The sequence below is a fragment of the Aedes albopictus genome, chromosome 1 (assembly GCF_035046485.1).
Source record: "Aedes albopictus strain Foshan chromosome 1, AalbF5, whole genome shotgun sequence".
In the NCBI taxonomy this organism is placed as follows: domain Eukaryota; kingdom Metazoa; phylum Arthropoda; class Insecta; order Diptera; family Culicidae; genus Aedes; species Aedes albopictus.
Window position 1 is genome coordinate 320,831,210 of NC_085136.1, and position 23,388 is coordinate 320,854,597.

The following is a 23,388-nucleotide window of genomic DNA, read 5'->3' on the forward strand; positions in this document are numbered from 1 at the left end:
TTGCATCTGCTTGTCTAAGATATCACTTAAATCACAGACAAGTAGATGTGACACTAGCGAAATTTCAATCTCATATATCTCATGATCCTGATTACTTAGAGAGTTGGTGTCTTCGGCAAAGTTGTTTGGCTGGTCAAGGGCTAACCGATAATAAGACTAAAGATTTAAAATTCTACCACTAGGCGGCGCTAGAGAGCAAACAAATTTTAAATTTCGCATATCTCAGCATCCACATTTTGTAGAAAGATGGTGTCTTCGGCAATATGGTTTGGTAGATCAAGGGCTTTCAGAATAATTACCGTTTGGTTCAAGTTTCAACAGCTACGCGGCGCTAGTTGCATTTTTTGGCAAATTTTCCTGATATTTATGAAAAACAAATTTTTTTAGCTCACTAGCACCGCCTAGCGGTGGAATTTTGAATCTTAAATCTTATTATCGGTTAGTCCTTGACCAGTCAAACAACTTTGCCGAAGACACCAACTTTCAACTTTCTAAGTAATCAGGATCATGAGATATATGAGATTGAAATTTCGTTAGTGTCACATCTATTTGTCTGTGATTTATGTGATGTCTTAGACAAGCAAGTACTTTTATACTCCTGTGGTACACACAGTATTGCACTGGAAGCACGACTGAGTGCGCTCTCAACACGAATTTTTGTGTGCACATTTTCTGCGCGCACAAAATGTGCACGCAGAAACTGAAAAAAAACATGCTTGTGGTAACACTTGTTTGAGCACTCATTTTGAGGGTGAGCGGGTGGTTTGTGTGTGAAAAAAGTTGCGTAGTTCACCCTCGCTCTTGTTTAAAGTCGTGTGTAGAGTGTATGTTTTCTCTTCACACGTTTCGCACTGAGGAGCATGCCATCTCTGATTCCTTGAAAGAACAGCCTATGTGTTGAAGAAGGATGAATCATAGATCGGAATATTCTCATTTGAAATTTCAATCATTAATGCGATTAAATAAAGTCAAGCAGTCCATAAATTAGAAAAGGACAAATCTCTGGGTATTATAGGGGTGATCCATGAAGTACGTCACGATTATAGGGGGAGGGTGGTTTGCAAAAGTGTAACAAGCAATATAGTTAGTATTGGACAGGGAGAGGGGGATCGAAAATTCTCAATTTTTGGCGTAACGCCTGTATGAGCAAACAAAATGAAATTGTTTACTTATACAGTATAATTATTAGGATCTACCTATTAATTCAAGAGGGGATGATCACTAAGCACAAGTAGTTAATGAATGTTTCTGCAGTACAGTTAGAAAGAACAGATATTGAAAAAAAGAAGGCAAAATTTTTGATTGAAAAATAAGTCTCTAAGGAGTTATTTTTCAATCAAAAATTTCACTAACAAAAGTTAAAAGAACAGCCTATAAATTTAAGAAGGAAAAATTCCTGAACAAAAAACTAAACTAAATTGCCATTAAATAAATACTACATTAACAGAACTTGAAAGAACAGCCTACAAACAAAAGAAGGAAAAATTTCCTATGGAAATGTTAGTGTCTGAATGCATATGATTTCTATAACAGCAATGTTTCTTTCAATGAGCGGCAACAAAGACTTCTCAAAAATGTTTGTCTTATAAGCGAGAAATACCAGCTGGTAAATTGGTCTACTAAAATTCGACCTTTTGTCCCATTCGACCTTTTGTCTTTTCGACCTTATGTCCATTCGACCTTTTGTCCATTCGACCTTTTGTCCATTCGACCTTTTGTCCATTCGACCTTTTGTCCATTCGACCTTTTGTCCATTCGACCTTTTGTCCATTCGACCTTTTATCCATTCGACCTTTTGTCCGTTCGATCCTTTGTCCATTCGACCTTTTGTCCATTCGACCTTTTGTCCTTCGACCTTTTGTCCTTCGACCTTCTGTCCCAAAGCCGACAAATTGGCGATAGGTGATGATTTCGACACTTCTGATTTCTCTGCTTTTAGTTGTAAAATCTCACTCGGAAATGATTCTTCTTGAGCGAGTCGCCAAAGAGTGTTCTCAGCCTCACGAATTTCTTCAGAGTTCAGCGGCCCTATGCTTCGCTGTTCCTTTGTCCTCCGTACATTGTAGATAAACCGCAAGGAATAGGCAGTAACTCTAAGAAGGCGAATCCAGCGAGAGAACCGTTCAATTGGAATTACCATTCCATGCGGCGAGACTTCGTGGACGAAACAGGTTCGAAGTTCTTCCTCTGTGCACAGATCCTTTGTACGATTCTGTTGTGGCCAATGCTGCTCGGAAGAATACAGAAACTGCGGTCCTTGAAACCACCTTCCGTTCGGAGATAGACAGGGTCCACTACCCCACTTCGTGGCTTCATCTGCGGTGTTCATATTGGTAGGAACCCATTTCCACTCACTAGCTTCGGTAATTGTGAGTAGTTCTCCAATACGGCAGGCTACGTACTGCCGGTACCTACGGGCGTCTGATCGAATCCATGCTAGGACTGTGCTGGAGTCTGACCAGAAAACCCTTCTTTCGATTGGAATTGTGTGATTTTCGCCAATAAAGGAAGCTAGCCTAGCGCCAAGGACGGCCGCTTGCAGCTCCAATCGAGGTATAGAGAGCGGCTTAAGGGGAGCCACTTTGGTCTTCGCCGCGATGAGACTACAGATGACCGTTCCATCGAGAAGCGTGAACCGGAAGTAGGCGGCTGCTGCGTATGCTTCTTCACCTGCATCCACGAAGAGGTGAAGTTGCACGGAACCCAGTGCCGATGAGACAGTTTTGCCGATGTAGTAGCGGGGGAGGCGAATACTGTCAACCTGGTTCAGCACACGTATCCATTTCATCCAGCGGTCGAATTCTTCATCGCCGATTTCCTCGTCCCAGTCCGTACCCGAGCGCCATATCGATTGGATTAAGATCTTTCCGTGCACGGTGTACATGGCCAACAGTCCGAGTGGATCGAACAAAGACATGACGCATCTTAGTACTTGACGCTTGGTTGGCCGCCGGCCATCGTCGATGATCGCAGCTATGTCCTTCCGCATTTGCGTTGAAAATGACAGCACGTCCTCCGTTGGTAGCCACAGCATACCGAGAATCCTCTCCGTAACACCGCTGTTGTCTAACTGTAGATCTTTCGTCGTCGGAACCGTCGTTTCTCCCAGGTGGATGAGAATTTCGGTAGAGTTGGAGCGCCAACCCCGGATTTCAAACCCGCCTCTTCCGTGGATCATTTTCACCTCCGCTGCTACTCGTCGAGCTTCTTCCACCGTATCGAAACTATCCAAGTAGTCGTCCACGTAATGGCACTTGGTAATTCCTTCCACTGCCCTGGGATACTCCTGGGCAAAGTCCTCTGCATTCACGTTCTTGATATACTGCGCGCTAGAAGGAGAACAGGTAGAACCAAAGGTGGCCACATCCATGAGATATACGTCTGGTTCCCTGCTCGAATCTTCTCTCATCAGGAATCTCTGTGCATGCCGGTCTTCTGGACGAATGCGGAGCTGGTGAAACATTTCACGGATGTCGGCGCTGACCGCCACGGCCTTTTCTCGGAAACGGAAAAGAACTCCAGGGAGCGAATTCAGGAGATCGGGTCCTTTCAGGAGAACAGTATTAAGGGAAATGCCGTCCACTTTGGCGGCCGCATCCCAAATTAACCTGATCTTCCCGGGTTTCTTAGGATTGGTGACAATTCCAATCGGGAGGTACCAAGTCCGACGTGGATCAGCTGACAAGAGCTCTTCTTCCGTGGCACGATGAGCATACCCCTTCTCTTCGTACTCCCGAATTTGTTGAATCACGGTCGCCTTCAGCAAGGGTTCTCGGGACATTCTCCGTTCTAGGCATTCCAACCGCCGGAGAGCCATGGAATAGCTTTCCGGAAATTCGAAGTGATCAAATCTCCAAAGCAGCCCGGTTTCAAACCTATCGGGCAAACGTACTGTGGTATCGCTTAGAATTTTCCTTGCTCGCATGGTTTCCGCTGACTCCAGTTGCACCGCTGGCTTGGCACCTGTATCTTCTTGCTCGAAGTACTGCTTGACGGTGTCGTGTAGGTCCATCTCCGGCGATTGCATGATATGGCAGCTTACTCCGACGGATTTCGTGTTGCTACTTCCACCGTAGACGCACCAGCCGAGTCTTGTCTTGGTGGCGACGGGATCTCCTTGTTGTCCTTCTCGTAGTTTTAGCGGCAGTGAAAGATTCAGCTGATCGAGTCCAATAAGCAGGCGTGGGACAGCGTCCTCGTACCCTGATATGGGGACTCCTTTCAAGTGGGGGTATTGTTGTGTCAGCAGGTCCACATTTAGCGACTGTATCGGTAGCTTTAGTTCGGACACTGTTCTAGCACTCCGAACTGAAAAGGACTTGCTCCCAGACAGTCCCGATATTCTGAAAGAAACCTCCTCAGAATCTGCTTCACATCGCGTCACGTTACTAGTCCAGTTGAGGTACAATTTTCCCTTTGGTCCGGACTCACCGAGTTGTTGGGCTATTGATTTTTCAATCAACGTTAGGTCGGAACCATCATCTAGAAAGGCATACGTATGTATTTTGCCGGCCTTCCCTGTAAGCGTTACGGGGACGACGCGGAACAGCGTTTTCGATAGCTGGTCCCGATGTGAATGATTTTCGGCGGTGATAGGTCCAACATGGTTCTCCGACTTAGAGTGCAATAGGGGGTGGTGCTTGTATTCACAGCCATCGATACCACATTTAGTCGACAGCCGGCAGCGATTGCGGCCGTGTGGGTTTAGACAAGTGCGACATAGCTTGAGCCTATGGATACTGCTCCAACGATTCTCAATGTTGAGATCCAGGAACTGTCGGCAGTCTTTGATTCGATGATCTGGTTTCTCGCAGACTGGACAGCGGCGTGATGTCGTTTCTGGTTTCGTTCCCGTGTTTGTACTAGGCTGACTGCTATTGTTGTTCGATGCATGTGCATAGAGCTGCATCTTCTCTTTCGGTTTACCCGTTCTCTTCGGGTCGGTTGCTCGACGATCGCCTGAATAGTTCACCAGTTTGGTCACTTGACTCGCCGCCGTAACCATGTGTGACATGTACGTTGCGAAACTTTGCAGTGTGACGTTTGCTACGGTTTGCTTGTACATCGCCCATTGGAGCTTCATCTGGGAGGGCAGTTTGTCTTCGAGCTCCTGCAGTAAGGAGGGGTTGTTCAGGTGAGCTGTTTCTCCTGACGCTTGCAGGTGGTCGCAGAGACCTTGCAGTTCCATTCCGAACTCGATCACCGTTTCGAGGCGTTCCATCCTTGGGGCTGGAGTTTGTCGCACTCTGTTCAGCAGAGCGGTTATTAGCAACCCTGGGCGGCCGAACAACATCCGCAGTGTTTCCACCACTTGGCGCACCGAGGCGGGCAACAGCAGGCGGCTGCGTACTGATTCCCTAGCATGCCCTTTCAAGCATCGCTGCAGCCTGATGAGGTTTTCGGCGTTGCTGAACCCGCAACTCTCTGTGGTGATTTCGTACTGACTAATAAATATTGGCCAGTCCTCTGGGTTGCCGTCGAAATCAGGAAGATCCCGAGACATTACACGCCGAGCTGCAATTTGCGCATGAGTAGGCCCGTGCGCTGCTATTTCGGGCGTATCTTCGAAATTCATCCTGGAATGTTGTCTCGATTCGCTGTACATCACGTTTCTGGGCGGTGCGGCAGGGGTTTGCTCGAAAGGATCTGCTTGCGGTCCGTTCGGTACTGGAGGTGCTACCTGTCGCACTCTGGCGGTACTTCTACGGGGACGATGGTCAATCTCCAACACGGACGGGGCGTACACGAAGGGTAGCGGTGGTACATCGATACTGGCGTCGTCTTCCGCGATGCTGCCTGGGGGCGCCGCCGGCGCTGGATAGGATGGCCGTCGTTGACGAAGTGATGGTGTAGGGAACGATGCTCGTGGCGTAGGAGTTGGGCGTGCGTAAGGCGCGATATTCTGCTCGGCGGTTGGGAGGAGAGCTGGTGTTTCTACTTGGGGAAGAAAGTTCTTGTTCGATCTGGGTCGAACAGGCAGCGTAGATTGATCACCCGCAAGGTAGGACGAAACTGGATTTCTATCTCCACGAATATCTGCATTTTGGAGAGCGGTTTCCGGATTTGGTGCCTGCTTGATCGCATCATTCGGCGTACTGCCGCTGGGCTCCTTGGTTCCGTCATTCCGCATCCATTGCATGATGCTTTCGCGATTGCTCCTACGGCTTCTGCTGCTCTTGACGCTTCCTTGATCATCTGCTTCCTGCATTTCCAGCAAGCTGAATTTTTCCTGTAGAAAGGTTTTCTCCAATTCTTCTTCCTCCATTATCTGCTGCCGTTCTTGCTCTAATCGCTTCTTCTCCAGGGCCTTCTCCTGGAGGAACCGTTTACGACGGATTTGCTGCTCCTCCTGCAGTCGTTGCAGCTCTAGCGCTTTACTGGCCGACGATGAACGGCTGCTAACACTGATGGGTAAACAGTCGTCGCAAGCCCAATGTCGATTCTCGACCGATCGGGTTACACCCACGCAACTGAAGTGGTACCAATCTTCGCACTCCTCGCATTGGACCATAGCGTCGGCCCAGTCCGGACGGTTGCAGGCCGGGCACACACTCGTAGTGACATTCTGGACGGTGCTCTCGAGATTGGCCGCGTGATTGGTATTATGAGCCATCTTAGACTCAAATTCTTGAGTTTTGTTAAAACACCAAGGGGCTACACTTTCTTTCAGCTTTGTAGAACAGCTCAAGCTAAAATATATTTCAATATTAAGGAGGAAATCAGACAATCTACTGTACAATACTTACAATTTGGTGTAGGCTTAGTATTCTTAGGTTAAGTTTGAATAAGGATCAGTGAGTGTTTACTGGACGCTGTAATAGTAGATATACGTTTTAGTTTAAATTCGGTAAAGAATAATCCCAATCCAACTCACAAGCTTAATACAATTCGCTTTTTCAGTAATTATGCGGCTCGAATATTCTCGACCTAAGCTTTCGTACACTACCTATAGGAACAATTTAGGGTTATTCGCATCACCGATATTTAGCTATTAAATTCAACGTTTTCACCTTTAGTATAAGAAATCCACAACAGCGTATGATACGAATTCAGTAGCAATAATAACTTATAACTATAACTGATGTTTTAGGATAATCAAATTAATTTTAATTTAGGTTTAGATAGACACTCGTAGATCACCACGTTGAGGTAACTTTCGATTACGGTTTTGTTGTTATTGCATTATCATCGTTGCGTCCTGCTGTCATCGATATCCCCTTATCACATGGGTTAGTGTGAGTGACTCTATCAGAGCCGGACTCAGTCGGCTGTACAGTGAGGCGTGGCGATGCAGCAACAGCCATGCTCTTCTTCTCTGAAAACTGTCTACCTACACATCTCGTCAAACCAGTCGACCCTGTGGTCTGGGCTGCGTTACTGCTGGCTGCTTTAACCATACTTCAGCAATGCTCCAAACTTCAGAGCAGGGATGCCAGATGATTTTTTTTAACCCACCATCAGTCGCTTGCGTGTACTGAGTACACGCATCTCAGAAAAATGCAAAAAAATAATCGAAATTCGCACCAAATTGAACCGGGTGTTGGTCCTATTCCAAGATCCACTCTTCTTCTTGTTAGTAAGGCAGAAAAAAAATGAAAAAATGCACGGAAAGTACTTGAAAAATACGTAATTCTAACCTCACATTTTGAATGTGTACTCAGTACACCGGCGCGACCGCTGGTGTAACTTTTTTGTGAACCAGACCGTTACACGAGCGGTCGCGTCGTGTACTCAGTACACGGCATACGCTTTCAATTATGGTTTATATGCTTTACTAGATACAATGTTAGTGTCTTCAGTAAAAATGTCCAACTGGATAATGCGCGTCTGATAGTGGACATGTGGAACCGGTCAACACAATCTGGTCCTGTCCCGGGTGTCGGAATGGCCCTCGCGGGAACCTGTTTCGTGGACATTTCAGTTATGGCACCAAAACTAGGCATGCGACGGCTCTATCTTCATGATTTTTCACATCCATTATTTTGGTAACCATGAAAATGACCAGTGACCTCCCTGGCTAACCCGTGGCCACCGGAATGTGCCCTGGAGGAACCTGTTTCGAGGACATTTTGACCATGAAACCAAAACCAAAGGCATGCGACGGTTCTATCTTCATGATTTTCCATATTCATCATCTTTGTAACCGAAAAAAAAACTGCGAGTGACATCTCTGGTTAACCCGTGGCTACCAGCCATGCAAGGGCTCTATCTCCATGATCTTCATCTTCTTTTTTGTGTAACGTCCATACTAGGGCAAAGCCTGATACTCAGCTTAATGTTCTATGAGCACTTCCACAGTTATTAACTGAGAGCTTCCTTTGCATATGATCATTTTGCATGTGTATAGCGAGTGGCAGGCACAAAGATACTCTATAACGAAGAAAGCTAAGAAAAAATCCATTACAAAATGTTCCAGTACCGACCGCGAATCGAACCTGTCACCATCAGCATGCATATACTGAATAATCACGCCTTCACAACTGTGGATATAGTGGTTTTCTATGGTCATAATGTTTCATGTACATCATCTTTGTAACTGTGAACAATGCCAGTCATCTCTCTGGTTAACCTCTGGCCACTGGAATTTACCCTGAAGAAACCTGTTCCAAATACATTTTGCCCATGGCTCCTCATGTTTTTTCACCTTCGTTATCAAAATAGAACCAGTGACGTATCTGTCACACTCGTGGCCACTGGGGGTAACGGTTACCAAGACAATGAATATAAAAATTTTGAAGATAGAGCCGTCCTCTAACATGTTCCTGTGGCCACGGGTTTATGCTAGGTATCGCTCAAGTAATTTCCGTTCAGTTCATTATTTTTTCTTTACCGGAATGGTCAAGAACTTCAACACAGAGAGCTTCATTTGATTTGACGTATCTTCTCAGTTCCGTACTGGAGTCAAGAAGAATCAAAAGCTTCCTCATTTCTCGAGCGATTCCTTACCTGAATTTTCCACGCATCGAGATAGGTCAAAAAATCTTGCGAACTGCGTACTTCTCATAATGCAAGGACGCTGCACAGTGGTTCCACCATAGGTCCAAACCTTTGCCCACAATCAACTGTGATATCAATGTGGTAACATAAAGTTTATTGATTTTTTTTCTAACTTCAGTCGTTTGCATTCATCACTCTACCATCCAACATGTATTTAGTTGATTGTGTTCAATTCTTATATGGTTGAAAACGATGTAAATGTAAAATTTAGATGCTACTTTATCATCTTATTTGAATAAGTGTGACTGGTTTATGATTTTTCAAAAAATGTTTCCCCTTACGATCTCTTCGGACGTTTTTTTTTATAATTCTTCCCTATAATATTGAACAATGATTTACTGACGAATTCAGTAGTAATTTTTATACATTACATTTCACTATTCTTAAGCATCTGTGAGTACCGTGGATCGCCCAAACTAATATTAGTATACATTAAGGTGGCCCACAGTTATATGAAAAACAAAAATTTCGAAAAATGTCCAGTCTTACCTCCTAAATCAATTGTTTTGGACTCCCAGAAGCTACGTTCAAAATTTGAGCAGAATCGGTTGAGCCTAAGGGGGCGCTCAAAACGCTTGAAGTTTGTATGGGAAAACTTGGCCAAATGTATGCAGAAATTTTCAGTTTTCGAATTTTGCCGCTAAGTGGCGCTGTAAGCGTTCAATAATCAAACCCTTTGGTATTATTGTAGATGACTATATGCCAAACATCTTTGTCGAAGACCGCAAAGTGATCCAACGTCAGTGAAAAAAGTTATACCCTAGGTAAATTGAGGATAAACTTTATTGTCGTTTTTCCAATGCATGTAAAGGAATAATACATATCAATAATGAAATCTCAATACTTTGCCTCACTTTGCCTAGGGTATAACTTTTTTCACAGCCGTCGGATCACTTCGCGGTCTTGGACAAAGTTCTTTGGCATATAGTCGTCTACAATAATACCAAAGGGTTTGATTATTGAACGCTTACAGCGCCACCTAGCGGCAAAAGTCGAAAACTGAAAATTTCTGCATACATTTGGCCCAGTTTTCCCATACAAACTTCAAGCGTTTTGAGCGCCCCCTTAGGCTCAACCGGTTTTGCTCAAATTTTGAATGTAGCTTCTGGGAGTCCAAAGCAACTGATTTAGGAGGTAAGACTTGACATTTTTCGAAATTTTTGTTTTTCATATAAGTGTGGGCCACCCTAACATTCATAGCTCGATATAACGTAACAACATTTTTATGTTCGTTACGATATATCAAAGTTACGTTATATCGAAGCCAAAAAAGATCCCCCCCAAATTATGTTATTCACTCAACAATGATTTTTAACCTTGTTTAGTAGCGTTGGAGTGTACATCATTTCATTTTCAGCAGTGGAAAATTCAAAGTTTCCTATACGATAATGCCTCCTAGAATTCCTCTTGAGATTCCTCCAAAATTCATTCGGGAATTCACCCAGGAATCTCTTAATGAAATACCTTCTGTGATTTATCCTGAAATTCTCGAAGGAGTTCCTCTAGAGTTTTTTTTTTTTTCAAGGATTCAAACTTCTCCATTTATTCCTACTGGCTTTAGTCTGCTAGGATTGCTCTAAAAAGGGCTTTGAAATAGGACACAATTGGTAAAGTACTAGAATTGTAGTAATGAGCTGAATTTGTGTATGGTGAGAAGGTCAATTCTTCGTTTCTACAATGAAATGGTGCAAAAAGTGTGCTGTATAATTATTTCTTGCCTAATTTGATGCTGTTTGAGCAAAACTATGGATAACTATGTTATTTATGTTGCAAGAAATGGAGAAAACAACAACACTGTTGCCCAAATTTTTGCTCAAACAGCATCAAATTAGGTAAGGAATAATAGTACCCTCGCTTTTTGCACCATTTCATTGCAGAAACGGAGAATTAAACTTCTCACCATACAAAAAATCAGCTCATTACTACAAATCTAGTACTTCACCGATCTGTCCTATTACTCCAAAAGTTCTCGATATGATTCCTCCAGGAATTTCCCCTGTGGCATCTCTAGGATTCCCCATGGGATTCCAGAGATTTTTGCAAGGATTCATCCTGCCATTCCCTTTAAAATTTCTACTGGGATTCTCCCAGTAATACCTGCAATTCTCTAATACCTTCCTGCTCAATAAGTATTTGCTGAGATTCACCCAGTAATTCCTGCTGGTACTTATTCTGCACATTTTGAACTCTTTTCTAAATTTTTTTTCAGGGATTTCACCGGTTAGTTCTTCCGAAAACTCGGGATATCGGCAAAAACCACCATGAATTTCTTCAGAGACCCATTCAAAGATTGCTGGTTCACCATGCTATAAGCGAAATTATAAGCATGACCGCCTCATACAGAGTTATTGCACACCTTGGAACCTCGCTAATTGTTGCACACTCCATGCTTTCCTTATGAGGTGTGCAACAATTGGCGAGTTTTCAAGGTGGGTAACAATTGGCGATTTACCCTAGATGATAGATATGGAAAATCATGAAGCTAGGGCCGTCGCATGCCTAGTTTTGGCGTCAAAGCCAAAATGTCCGCGAAACAGGTTCCTCCAGGGCACATTCCGGTGGCCACGGGTTAGCCAGGGAGGTCACTGGTCATTTTAATGGTTACTAAGATGATGGATATGAAAAAATCATGAAGATAGAGCCGTCGCATGCCTAGTTTTGGTGTCATGGTCAAAATGTCCTCGAAACAGGTTCCTCCAGGGAACATTCCGGTGGCCACGGGTTAGCCAGGGAGGTCACTGGTCATTTTCATGGTTACTAAGATGATGGATATGAAAAATCATGAAGATAGAGCCGTCGCATGCCTAGTTTTGGTGTCATGGTCAAAATATTCTCGAAACAGGTTCCTCCAGGGCACATTCCGGTGGCCACGGGCTAGCCAGGGAGATCACTGGTCATTTTCATGGTTACTAAGATGATGGATATGAAAAATCATGAAGATAGAGCCGTCGCATGCCTAGTTTTGGTGTCATGGTCAAAATGTCCTCGAAACAGGTTCCTCCAGGGAACATTCCGGTGGCCACGGGTTAGCCAGGGAGGTCACTGGTCATTTTCATGGTTACTAAGATGATGGATATGAAAAATCATGAAGATAGAGCCGTCGCATGCCTAGTTTTGGTGTCATGGTCAAAATGTCTTTGAAACAGGTTCCTCCAGGGCACATTCCGGTGGCCACGGGTTAGCCAGGGAGGTCACAGGTCATTTTCATGGTTACTAAGATGATGGATATGAAAAATCATGAAGATAGAGCCGTCGCATGCCTAGTTTTGGTGTCATGGTCAAAATGTCCTCGAAACAGGTTCCTCCAGGGAACATTCCGGTGGCCACGGGTTAGCCAGGGAGGTCACTGGTCATTTTCATGGTTACTAAGATGATGGATATGAAAAATCATGAAGATAGAGCCGTCGCATGCCTAGTTTTGGTGTCATGGTCAAAATGTCTTTGAAACAGGTTCCTCCAGGGAACATTCCGGTGGCCACGGGTTAGCCAGGGAGGTCACAGGTCATTTTCATGGTTACTAAGATGATGGATATGAAAAATCATGAAGATAGAGCCGTCGCAAGCCTAGTTTTGGTGTCATGGTCAAAATGTCCTCGAAACAGGTTCCTCCAGGGCACATTCCGGTGGCCACGGGTAAGCCAGGGAGGTCACTGGTCATTTTCATGGTTACTAAGATGATGGATATGAAAAATCATGACGATAGAGCCGTCGCATGCCTAGTTTTGGTGTCATGGTCAAAATGTCCTCGAAACAGGTTCCTCCAGGGCACATTTCGGAGGCCACGGGTTAACAAGTGAGGTCACTGGTCATTTTCATGGCTACTAAGATGATGGATATGAAAAATCATGAAGATAGAGCCGTCGCATGCCTAGTTTTGGTGTCATGGTCAAAATGTCCTCGAAACAGGTTCCTCCAGGGCACATTCCGGTGGCCACGGGTTAGCCAGGGAGGTCACTGGTCATTTTCATGGTTACTAAGATGATGGATATGAAAAATCATGAAGATAGAGCCGTCGCATGCCTAGTTTTGGTGTCATGGTCAAAATGTCATCGAAACAGGTTCCTCCAGGGCACATTCCGGTGGCCACGGGTTAGCCAGGGAGGTCACTGGTCATTTTCATGGTTACTAAGATGATGGATATGAAAAATCATGAAGATAGAGCCGTCGCATGCCTAGTTTTGGTGTCATAGTCAAAATGTCCTCGAAACAGGTTCCTCCAGGGCACATTCCGGTGGCCACGGGTTAGCCAGGGAGGTCATTGGTCATTTTCATGGTTACTAAGATAATTGTTATGAAAAATCATGACGATAGAGCCGTCGCATGCCTAGTTTTGGTGTCATGGTCAAAATGTCCTCGAAACAGGTTCCTCCAGGGCACATTCCGGTGGCCACGGGTTAGCCAGGGAGTTCACTGGTCATTTTCATGGTTACTAAGATGATGGATATGAAAAATCATGAAGATAGAGCCGTCGCATGCCTAGTTTTGGTGTCATGGTCAAAATGTCCTCGAAACAGGTTCCTCCAGGGCACATTCCGGTGGCCACGGGTTGGCCAGGGAGGTCACTGGTCATTTTCATGGTTACCAAAATAATGGATATGGAAAATCATGAAGATAGAGCCGTCGCATGCCTAGTTTTGGTGCCATAACTGAAATTTCCACGAAACAGGTTCCCGCGAGGGCCATTCCGACACCCGGGACAGGACCAGATCGTGTTGACCGGTTCCATATGCCCACTATCAGACGCGCATTATCCAGTTGGACATTTTTACTGAAGACACCAACATTGTATCTAGTAAAGCATGTAAACCATAATTGAAAGCGTATGCCGTGTACTGAGTACACGACGCGACCGCTCGTGTAACTTTTTTTGATGCGACTGATGGAGGGTTAATCTGTATCACTCTATCCAAAAACATGTAACCCATACAAAATTTGGGTAAAAAATCAATATCCCATACAATAATAAAATAGCCCCTCTAGCTCAGAAATCTGTATTTCATATAAAATGAAATCTGTATGGATGCTCAAAAATCTATATGTATATGTAATACAGATAAATCTGTACATATGGCATACCTGCTTTAGAAGGATTATTATAGCTCCTAGACTACCCATAGACATCCGAGAAGCTAGATGAACGGTATTGATAAATCTAGCAACCCAGTAAACCACATATCGTAAAACGATATACAAGCTAAATCTTATTTTATTCTGTCACAAATCAAAATCGCAGAAAATGGTAAATGCTGCAAGAATAATGTCGAATACAAATTGTATACATATTAGCATTGCGATTTGTTTACGACAAACAGTTTTTTAAACAGCACACGTTGTAAATAGAGAAAATTGAAATCGTTACAGGCTGTTGAAAATTCTGTACCTTATATCAAGTCAGACAAGCACTGACTGTAATCGTAATGACTTCACAGAAATTGACACCTTCCAAGCCAAAATAAAAATGAATCATCATTGCGGTTCAGCCGGTAGTTTGTTATTTTTCAATGCACGGCCGAAAACACTGAGAATACATACTCATTGTCCTAGTTATTAATTTCCACATCTCTCTGGTATGAAATGCACTAACAGTCAACACAATTCATAAGCACAAACCCGTCTCCCCCACATCACATCAGCCGATACATACAATTTAGCACTAATTCCACTCACCTCGCACACCGCTTCTCAATCCGTTTTCTCGACTAAAAAAAATAAACTATGCACCTGTTGATTGCAATTTTAACACAGAATTTAGTTTCCAGCCGCAAATTAAAAGTAGGTGCTATTTTAACGATCATCTCCATTGGCTTCGTGGGTTTGCTTGGCTGCTGCAAATTCGCTGTTCCGTACCTACTTGAATGTGGAAATCTGATCTCCACATCCTTGTTCCAGGGATACATCGCACTCTTTATGGAGCCGTAGTTGGTTTACCTGCTGCCGATGCTACCGCGCTCAAGATGTTCTGGATGTTTAAAGCGCGATCGCACTAGAGAACGGAGATAATTCGCGAGAAACTTTCTTCCGCGACGGTGACGACGACGACGACGTCCACTGCAACTGAAGCGCGACGGCACTGACTATTCTGATGTAAACAAGACAAGTAGCATAAAGCGCAGTGCAAAATCGCTAGAAGTTGTATATCTGATAGATTCTAGTACGGTGCATCAGACCCCTAAGAAGCACGAAATGGAATCGCAAAAACTTAGATAAAATTAACATCAAATCTCCGTATAAACACTATTATTGGTACGATATGGGTAAACCTTGAGCTTAAATTAGACAAAATTCAATCCTTTTCCAAGTAAGATGAATTGGTACCGAGGTACGGTATCAAGTTATGGATCTCAAGATTCTGTGATCGAAGCTGGTTATTGACTTTTGATCATTTTTGTTACTTTTCATCAATGATTTCTGACATCGTATTGCTTATCACAAAAAGTCGTTTTTATTTTTCCTTGGATAATTTGAGGGCATCGTATTTTTGTTCATAGGAAGTCGAGAAAAGTCGTCAAAAGTATGTATATGGCCTCCACTTTGGTACGTATATAGCAGTTTTGTGCACTTTATACGAGGGCATTGGTTCGCATATGGATATGTATAACACAAATTATACAGACCAAAATGTTAACTGGGAAATCTTCGAGATGGGTTTCCTGCATACTCGGTGGACTACAATTTTCTCGGTCAACCTACTTCGAATGAAGCATCATTCTTCACTGTACTCGGTCCAGTGCCAATAGCTTCCAAACCCCGTTGAGAATGTTGAGCACTTTTGGGCCTTTTTGAACCGCAAAGAGTCATCTCAGATGGCCAGCCATTTGGCCTGACGCCATTTGGCTGAATGCCATCTGGCCGAATGGGTCGTTTCGTCGATGGCGGTTTGATCGAATTATGATCAAAACAATTCAGAGTCACAGTTTAGCTGTAGATATGATCATCTGAATAATTTTTTTTTCTTTACCATCTTGAGTTTTACGCAGGCAAAAACTTTTTGAGCATCTCTGAAAATCCACGAACCCTAAAACGCCTTTGGAACCCCCATAAACTCTTAAACACCCTTAAACTCTCTGATGTCATACGAAACACTTCTGACAACCCTCTGAGACACCCTTCTGAGACTCCCTGAAATTCCCCAGAAGTTCCGATGAATGTTCTTAAAACTCCCTGAGACTCATGAATTCCAGAATGTCCCTCCCCTCCGGAACACTCCTGGAAGGTGAAAACACCCCTGAGACTCAATGAATCGTCATTAAACGCCTCGGTGGCTTCCCTGAAAAGCCCCTGAGTCCCCACCATATCCTTAAACGGCATTGAAACGTCGTTGACGCCCCTGCAACACCCCTAAATCTCGCTGAGGCTCTCTGAAACACCCCTTGAAATCCCTGAAATCCCTGAAATTCTTTAAAAGCTCCTGAAACTCCATGAATCTCTTGAATTGCCCTTGAATATCCTCCGAACCTCCTGAAACCACCTAAACAACCTGGATCACCCCTGAAACTCCCCTTAAGTCCCCTGAAACTTCTCAAGAATAGCCCCTGAGACGTTCCTGAAATCTTCTGAAACCGCTCTGAAACCCCCTGGATTCCATATAAATCTTCTGTGGGAAATTCAACAACCCTCAAGTCCCTCGAACCCCCTTTCAAACCACCCTGGAATCCCCTTAGCGTCCTGAAATACTCATGAAGCGTTTTCAGTACAGTAGGGCTCATAAAAATGTGAATTTCCATAATTGGTTATTATGAGATTTACACGTCATGAGAATTTCAGTTTAGTCATGTAAACTTAGAGTTATGATGGTTCACATGATATGTCACGTAAATTTGTTGTTATATGTCATTCAAACACTTTTACATGATGTGTCATGTAAACTTCTGTGATATCCCACGCTCCAATCATGTGCATCATAGTCACAGAATTTCAAACTGTTTTTTTTCGATCCGAGTAGTTTTTAAATTTTGAGAAACGTATTGACTTTTTGCTTTGCTCTGCTCTGCTCTGCTCCTGCTCTGCTCCTGCTCTGCTCCTGCTCTGCTCCTGCTCTTCTCCTGCTCTGCTCTGCTCTGCACTGCTCTGTTCTGCTCAGCTCACCTCTAGAGCAGAAATTCTGAAGGAATCTCTCCAGAGATTCTGAAGGAATCTCTCCAGAGATTACGAAGGAATCTCTCCAGAGATTCTGAAGGAATCTCTCCAGAGATTCTGCAGAAATCTCTCCAGAGATTCTGCAGAAATCTCTCCAGAGATTCTGCAGGAATCTCTCCAGAGATCTCTCGATACAGAGATGAACCAGCCGCCGGCTGAAAATCTCTTTAATTAAGATAAATAAAGATAAATTATAATCTCTCCAGAGATTCTGCAGGAATCTCTCCAGAGATCTCTCGATACAGAGATGAACCAGCCGCCGGCTGAAAATCTCTTTAATTAGGATAAATAAAGATAAATAATAATCTCTCCAGAGATTCTGAAGGAATCTCTCCAGAGATTCTGCAGGAATCTCTCCAGAGATTCTGCAGGAATCTCTATAGAGATTCTGCAGGAATCTCTCCAGAGATTCTGCAGGAATTTCTCCAGAGATTCTGCAGGAATCTCTCCAGAGATTCTGCAGGAATCTCTCCAGAGATTCTGCAGGAATCTCTCCAGAGATTCTGCAGGAATCTCTCCAGAGATTCTGAAGGAATCTCTCCAGAGATTCTGAAGGAATCTCTCCAGAGATTCTGAAGGAATCTCTCCAGAGATTCTGAAGGAATCTCTCCAGAGATTCTGAAGGAATCTCTCCAGAGATTCTGAAGGAATCTCTCCAGAGATTCTGAAGGAATCTCTCCAGAGATTCTGAAGGAATCTCTCCAGAGATTCTGAAGGAATCTCTCCAGAGATTCTGAAGGAATTTAGCTGCTCTGCTCTGCTCTGGTACAATCCACATACGGTTTTGTTACTGAGTATCTTTGAATGTTGCTATCTATCATATGATTTCAAAAAATTCCATCGAAACAGTTTAAGAACATCTACTGTAGGCAAGAGGACCAACGGAGGGGGATGTTCGAATGTACTTTGTGTCAAAAATAGATAGCATTTCTGTCATTGACGCGACTGTAGCCACTCCACCCTACTATGGTGGTAACAGGCAGCACCACCATGGTAAGGGAAAATCAGTTTTTCCATTTCCCGTTATGTATCAACCATCATCCTGAGCATCACAAAATCAGAAGCATGCAAATCGATGAATGATGATGGCGCTGGAATATTTATGATGCCCCCTTGTTACCATTAGTGCGAGCGCGAGCGAACATCGAATGGTTGTCAGGTTTTCTTATATTTTCTAGCGTGACTTACCAACTGGATCTGAGCCAGACTTTTAAGTTAAACTAATTCCATCACAAAAAGATACTCAAGTAACATTTTTTTGTCAAATAGTCTAGAAGAAGTTCTAAAAACCATCATAAAATAACTTTAACTAAAACGTATTAGGCTACTCCACTCTAATCCAGTCTACTCCAGGCTACTCCAGTCTATAGTCTAAGTATCTTTGAATGGTGCCATCTATTCTGGATCACATGATGTCAAAAAAACTAAATCGAAACAGGCTGAGAACATCTACAGTACGGCAGGAGGGCCAACGGAGGAGGATGTTCGAACGAACTTTGTGTCAAAAATAGAAAACATTTTTGTCATTAACGCGAGTGTAACCATTCCACCCTACTATGGTGGCAACTTTCAGCGCCATCACAAGGAGAGAAAATCATTTTTCCAACTGCCGTTCTGTACCAACCATCATCAACAAACAGCATCACAAAACCAGAAGCTTGCAAATCCATGAATGATGATGGCGTTGGAATATTTATGATGCCCTTGTTACCATCAGAAAGGAGCGAGCGCGAGCGAACATCGTATGGTTGTCGAGTTCATTTCTTTTTGTTTTTTTTTTGCATGGCGAACCTATTGGATCTGAGCCTGATTTTTCGTTTGGTATTCTAAAAGCAAAACAAACAAGTCAAAACAAATTCCGTCACAAAAAGATACTGAACTGCACAGATAAAAATAATGAGATTTACACGTCATGTAAACTTCATTTTACTCATGTAAACTTAATGTTATGATGGTTTACATGATATATCATGTAAATTTGTGTTATATGTCATGTAAACTCTCAGAGTCATGCTGAATTTCATGACATATAATGGAAGTTCACATGATATTTTATGACTTTTACATGATATGTCATGTAAACTTCTATGATATCCCACGCTCCAATTATGTGCATCATATGCCACAGAATTTTACACTCTTTTTTCGATCTGTGTGCCATATCCGGGAATCGAAACGAGGCTGCTGAAGAATTCTTCATTTACCGGCTAAGCTATACGAACCCCTCGTCCCCTTACTCACCAAATATGCAGCTGGATGGTTCCATCCGTGTTTTCCGTTGTCATCGCTGATGTGTTGTTATTTGAAATTCTGCCCGTTCTTCATTCCGTAAGTTTTTAAGGTTGATTACGCGGGAGAGAATGTAAATGTGTGGTACACCTTTTCCTATTTTTACGTCTACCATTGACCGATTTAAAAAAAACTACCGCAAAAAGAATAACAATACTAATTTTTTTTTATTTTTTAATCATCTCCTCAATCAATGGAAGTTTACAAAAAATAAAAATGTCTGGAGCTCATTGTCTTAGAGGTAGAATTTGTTGTTACTCAGCCAACAGTATACGTAAATCAAGGTTGAAGTGTACCGTACTTTGGACATTAATAATTCTTTTAAACATTTTGTTAGGGGTCAAAGGTATTGGCGAAGTAATGAACGCCCAGATATTTAGCAAGACCATACTGAGGCGTGGGCTGCAAAACGGTGAGTCGATAAGGAGAGCGTCCAACATAGCTCTGTTCCTCACAAGTTCCTACCTCATGCTTCCATGGGTCAAACGATGACAAAGAGCGCCAGCTAAGAGTTGTGTGCTTAGCTGGTAGTGCAGCCTGGGCGACACTGTTGTCCTTCTGACTTCAGCTAGATTGAGGGATACATCCCGAGCGCCTGCTCACCAAGGAGGTGCGGTTCAAACAGCGTCTGTTCTGGCATCCAGCAGCTGAGTATGAAATGCTGTATCGCGTCAGCTATACCTAAGAAGGCAGCCTCTTCAACGCAATGTAGGCAGCGCGGCCCCGGTAAGGTATCCTGCTGAAAACCTTCAAACACCCGGAAAAGCAATAGTAGAGTAAACAAATTGATTCAACGGCAACAGACCCGGCAACGAATAAAGGACAACGATTGGAAAGTTGGATCTTGGAACGTAAGAACTTTGAATGAACTCGCACACGTTGGGCTCCTGGCTCGCTAACTGCAGAATGTCCAGGAGTTACGCTGGCCCAAAACTGGAGAACGCGAATTCCGAGCGGTGGATGCCATCGCCAACACTTCATTCAAGTACTACATCTACTACAGCGGCGGCGATAAGGCAGAACGCGGAGTTGGATTTATACTGATCGGAAAGCAGATGAAGCGAGTTATTTGGTGGAAGCCGATAAGCGACCGAATCTGTGTGTTGAGGATGAAGAGCAAATTCTTCAACTACAGCCTGATCAGCATCTATGCACCTACGAACGACAAACCCGATGACATGAAGGATGAGTTCTATGAGAGCCTTGATGAGGCCTACGAAGAGTGCCCAAAACAAGATTTCAAAACAGTCATCGGAGATGCAAATGCGCAGATCGGCAGAGAAAGTTTCTTTCGGCCTGTCATTGGAACGGAAAGTCTTCATTCTGTTACCAACGATAATGGTCTGCGCCTTGTGACATTCGCTGCTGCAAAAATGGCAAAATACACCTGGCGACACCCGAGTGGTGACCCTTGCTCCCAGATAGACCACGTGCTGGTCGACGGGCGACATTTTTCGAACGTCATAGATGTGAGATCCTACAGAGATCATCCAGGGTCACGATTATCCAGCGTCACGAGTTCATGAAACAACAGGACGATGCGTTTCAATATCCAGTGCTTGTCAGCCGAAGGGGTTGCTGCACAGTACCATCAGAAGCTAGACGAGAGGATGAGAGAGACCAACGGACCTAGAGATGTCAACAACTTATGGGGAGTTATCCACGAAGTAGTGACAACAGCAGCGCAAAAGGTGATAGGTACCGCTCAGCGACACCAACGTAATGGTTGGTTTGACGAGGACTGCCAACTAGTGACAAATGAAAAAAATGCCGCCAGAAGTCGAATGCTAGTGGCCGGTATACCCGCCAGAACAGGGAGCGGTACAGGGTGGCAGGAGCAGAAGAGAAACGAATCCACCGCAGAAAAAAAACGGCAACACGAAGAGAGTGTAATTGCTGAAGCGCAGGAAAGCACGGACAGGAATAATATGCGGTGGTTTTATGCAACTGTCAATAGCGCGCAGCACAAGACTGCGCCAGTGTCCACCATATGCAATGACCGGGATAGAAATTTGGTGACAGACAAAGCAATGGTGGCAGCCAGGTGGAAGGAGCATTTCGAAGATTTGTTGAATGGTAGCAGCGAAGGAGCACCCAGGAACAGGATTAACATAATGGATGACGGTCAAGCAGTGGTGCCACCAACACTGGATGAGGTTAAAAAGGTCCTTAGGGAGCTGAAAAACAGCAAGGCTGCTGGGAAGGACGAGATCTCGGTCGAACTTCTTCAGCACAGAAGCAAGCTGCTACATCAATCAATCTACCAGATTATTATAAAGATTTGGGAGGACGAAGAATTACCCACCAGCTAGTTGGATGGCCTCATATGCCCAATCTACAAGAGAGGGCACAGACTAGAGTGTGCCAATTACAGAGGGATTACCATTTTAAATTCGGCGCATAAGATACTGTCGCGTGTTCTGTTCAACAGACTGCAATCTCTCGAGGAGTCCTTCGTAGGCGAATACCAGGCTGGTTTTCGTGAGGACCGATCAACAACGGATCAAATGTTTATCCTGCGAAGAAGCCTAGATAAATTTCGGGAATATAAGCGTACAGCGTACGATTCAGTGAAAAGAAATGAGCTTTGGCAGATAATGTCAGAACATGGTTATCCAGCGAAACTAATTAGGCTGATACGCGCAACGCTGGATGGATCAAAATCAAGTATTCGGATCGCGAACGAAGTGTCTACGTCGTTTGTGACCTTGGATGGATTGAAGAAGGGGAATGCTCTTTCAAATTTTTTGTTCAACATTGCACTCGAATGAGCGATTAGGAGATCAGGCGTGCAGAGGAATGGCTCTATCACCACACAGTCACACATGCTCCTCGGTTTTGCGGACGATATTGATCTCATCGGCATTGATCGTAGGGCAGTCGAGGAAGCTTATGCTCCTCTGAAGAGAGAGACAGTGAAGATAGGCTTGACGAATAACTCTACCAAGACGAAGTACATGATAGCAGGTAGAGACAGAAGCAGGCCTAGTGGTGTTAGTGCTGAGCTAGGGATTGATGGGAATGTGTTTAAAGTTGTTGAAGAATTTGTTTATCTTGGAACACTTGTGACATGTGGCAATGACGTTTCCCGTGAAGTGAAAAGGCGTATTGCATCTGCGAATAGGGCATTTTACGGATTGCGTAGCCAGCTTAGGTCTCGTGACTTGCAAATGCAAACAAAATTCGCTCTGTATAAGACGCTGATTCTTCCGGTTGCCCTCTATGGTCACGAAGCGTGGACGTTGAAGGAGATAAACCGAATAACTGTTGGAGTTTTTGAGCGCAAAGTGTTGCGGACAATTCTCGGTGGGAAACAAGATAATGAAGTGTGGCGCAGACGCATGAATCACGAGTTGTACCAAGTGTACGAAGATGCGAATGTTGAGAAACGTATAAAATACGGAAGACTTCAGTGGGCTGGACACGTAGTGCGAATGTTGAAAGAAAGAATAGCGAAAACAATATTCAGCAGAGAACTCGGTAGAAGTAGGCGACTTTGTGGGCGGCCGCGAACTCGCTGGCTGCACGCGGTTGAAGAAGATTTACGATCCCTACACGTTCGGGGGAACTGGTGGAACTTTGCCCAAGACCGACGAAGATGGTGCTCTACTATACGCTCGGCGTTGGAGTAAAGTTACTTTGTAGCCAACAAGGTAAATTAGGTATACTGAGGCGTGGTCCAGATTTGAAAATACCTGGCATAAATTACCAGACCACTCAGAGGAAGGCTCAAACCAAGGTCTGAAACGTTGGAAGAAATAAAGTAATTCCACCTAAAACCACCGGAAATAGCAAATAACAGAGCGACGATTTTAAAAACTTCACAACTTTGTCACTTTTCAACAATTCATTAAATCGATCAGTGTTACCATGTTCTACGGTTTATCATCTATAAAATATACTCTTTCGTCAAAACAAAATCACATTTTAATACAAACAACTCTGCATCACATCGTCAAGCTGAAC

General features: G+C 43.9%; 1 long non-coding RNA gene across 1 annotated transcript in view; it reads left to right on the forward strand.

Moving 5' to 3' along the window:
* LOC134285765 (uncharacterized) overlaps nucleotides 1-23,388 on the forward strand; it is a 578,496-nt gene that overhangs the window by 264,615 nt on the left and 290,493 nt on the right. The gene's annotated exons all lie outside the window — the stretch shown is intronic.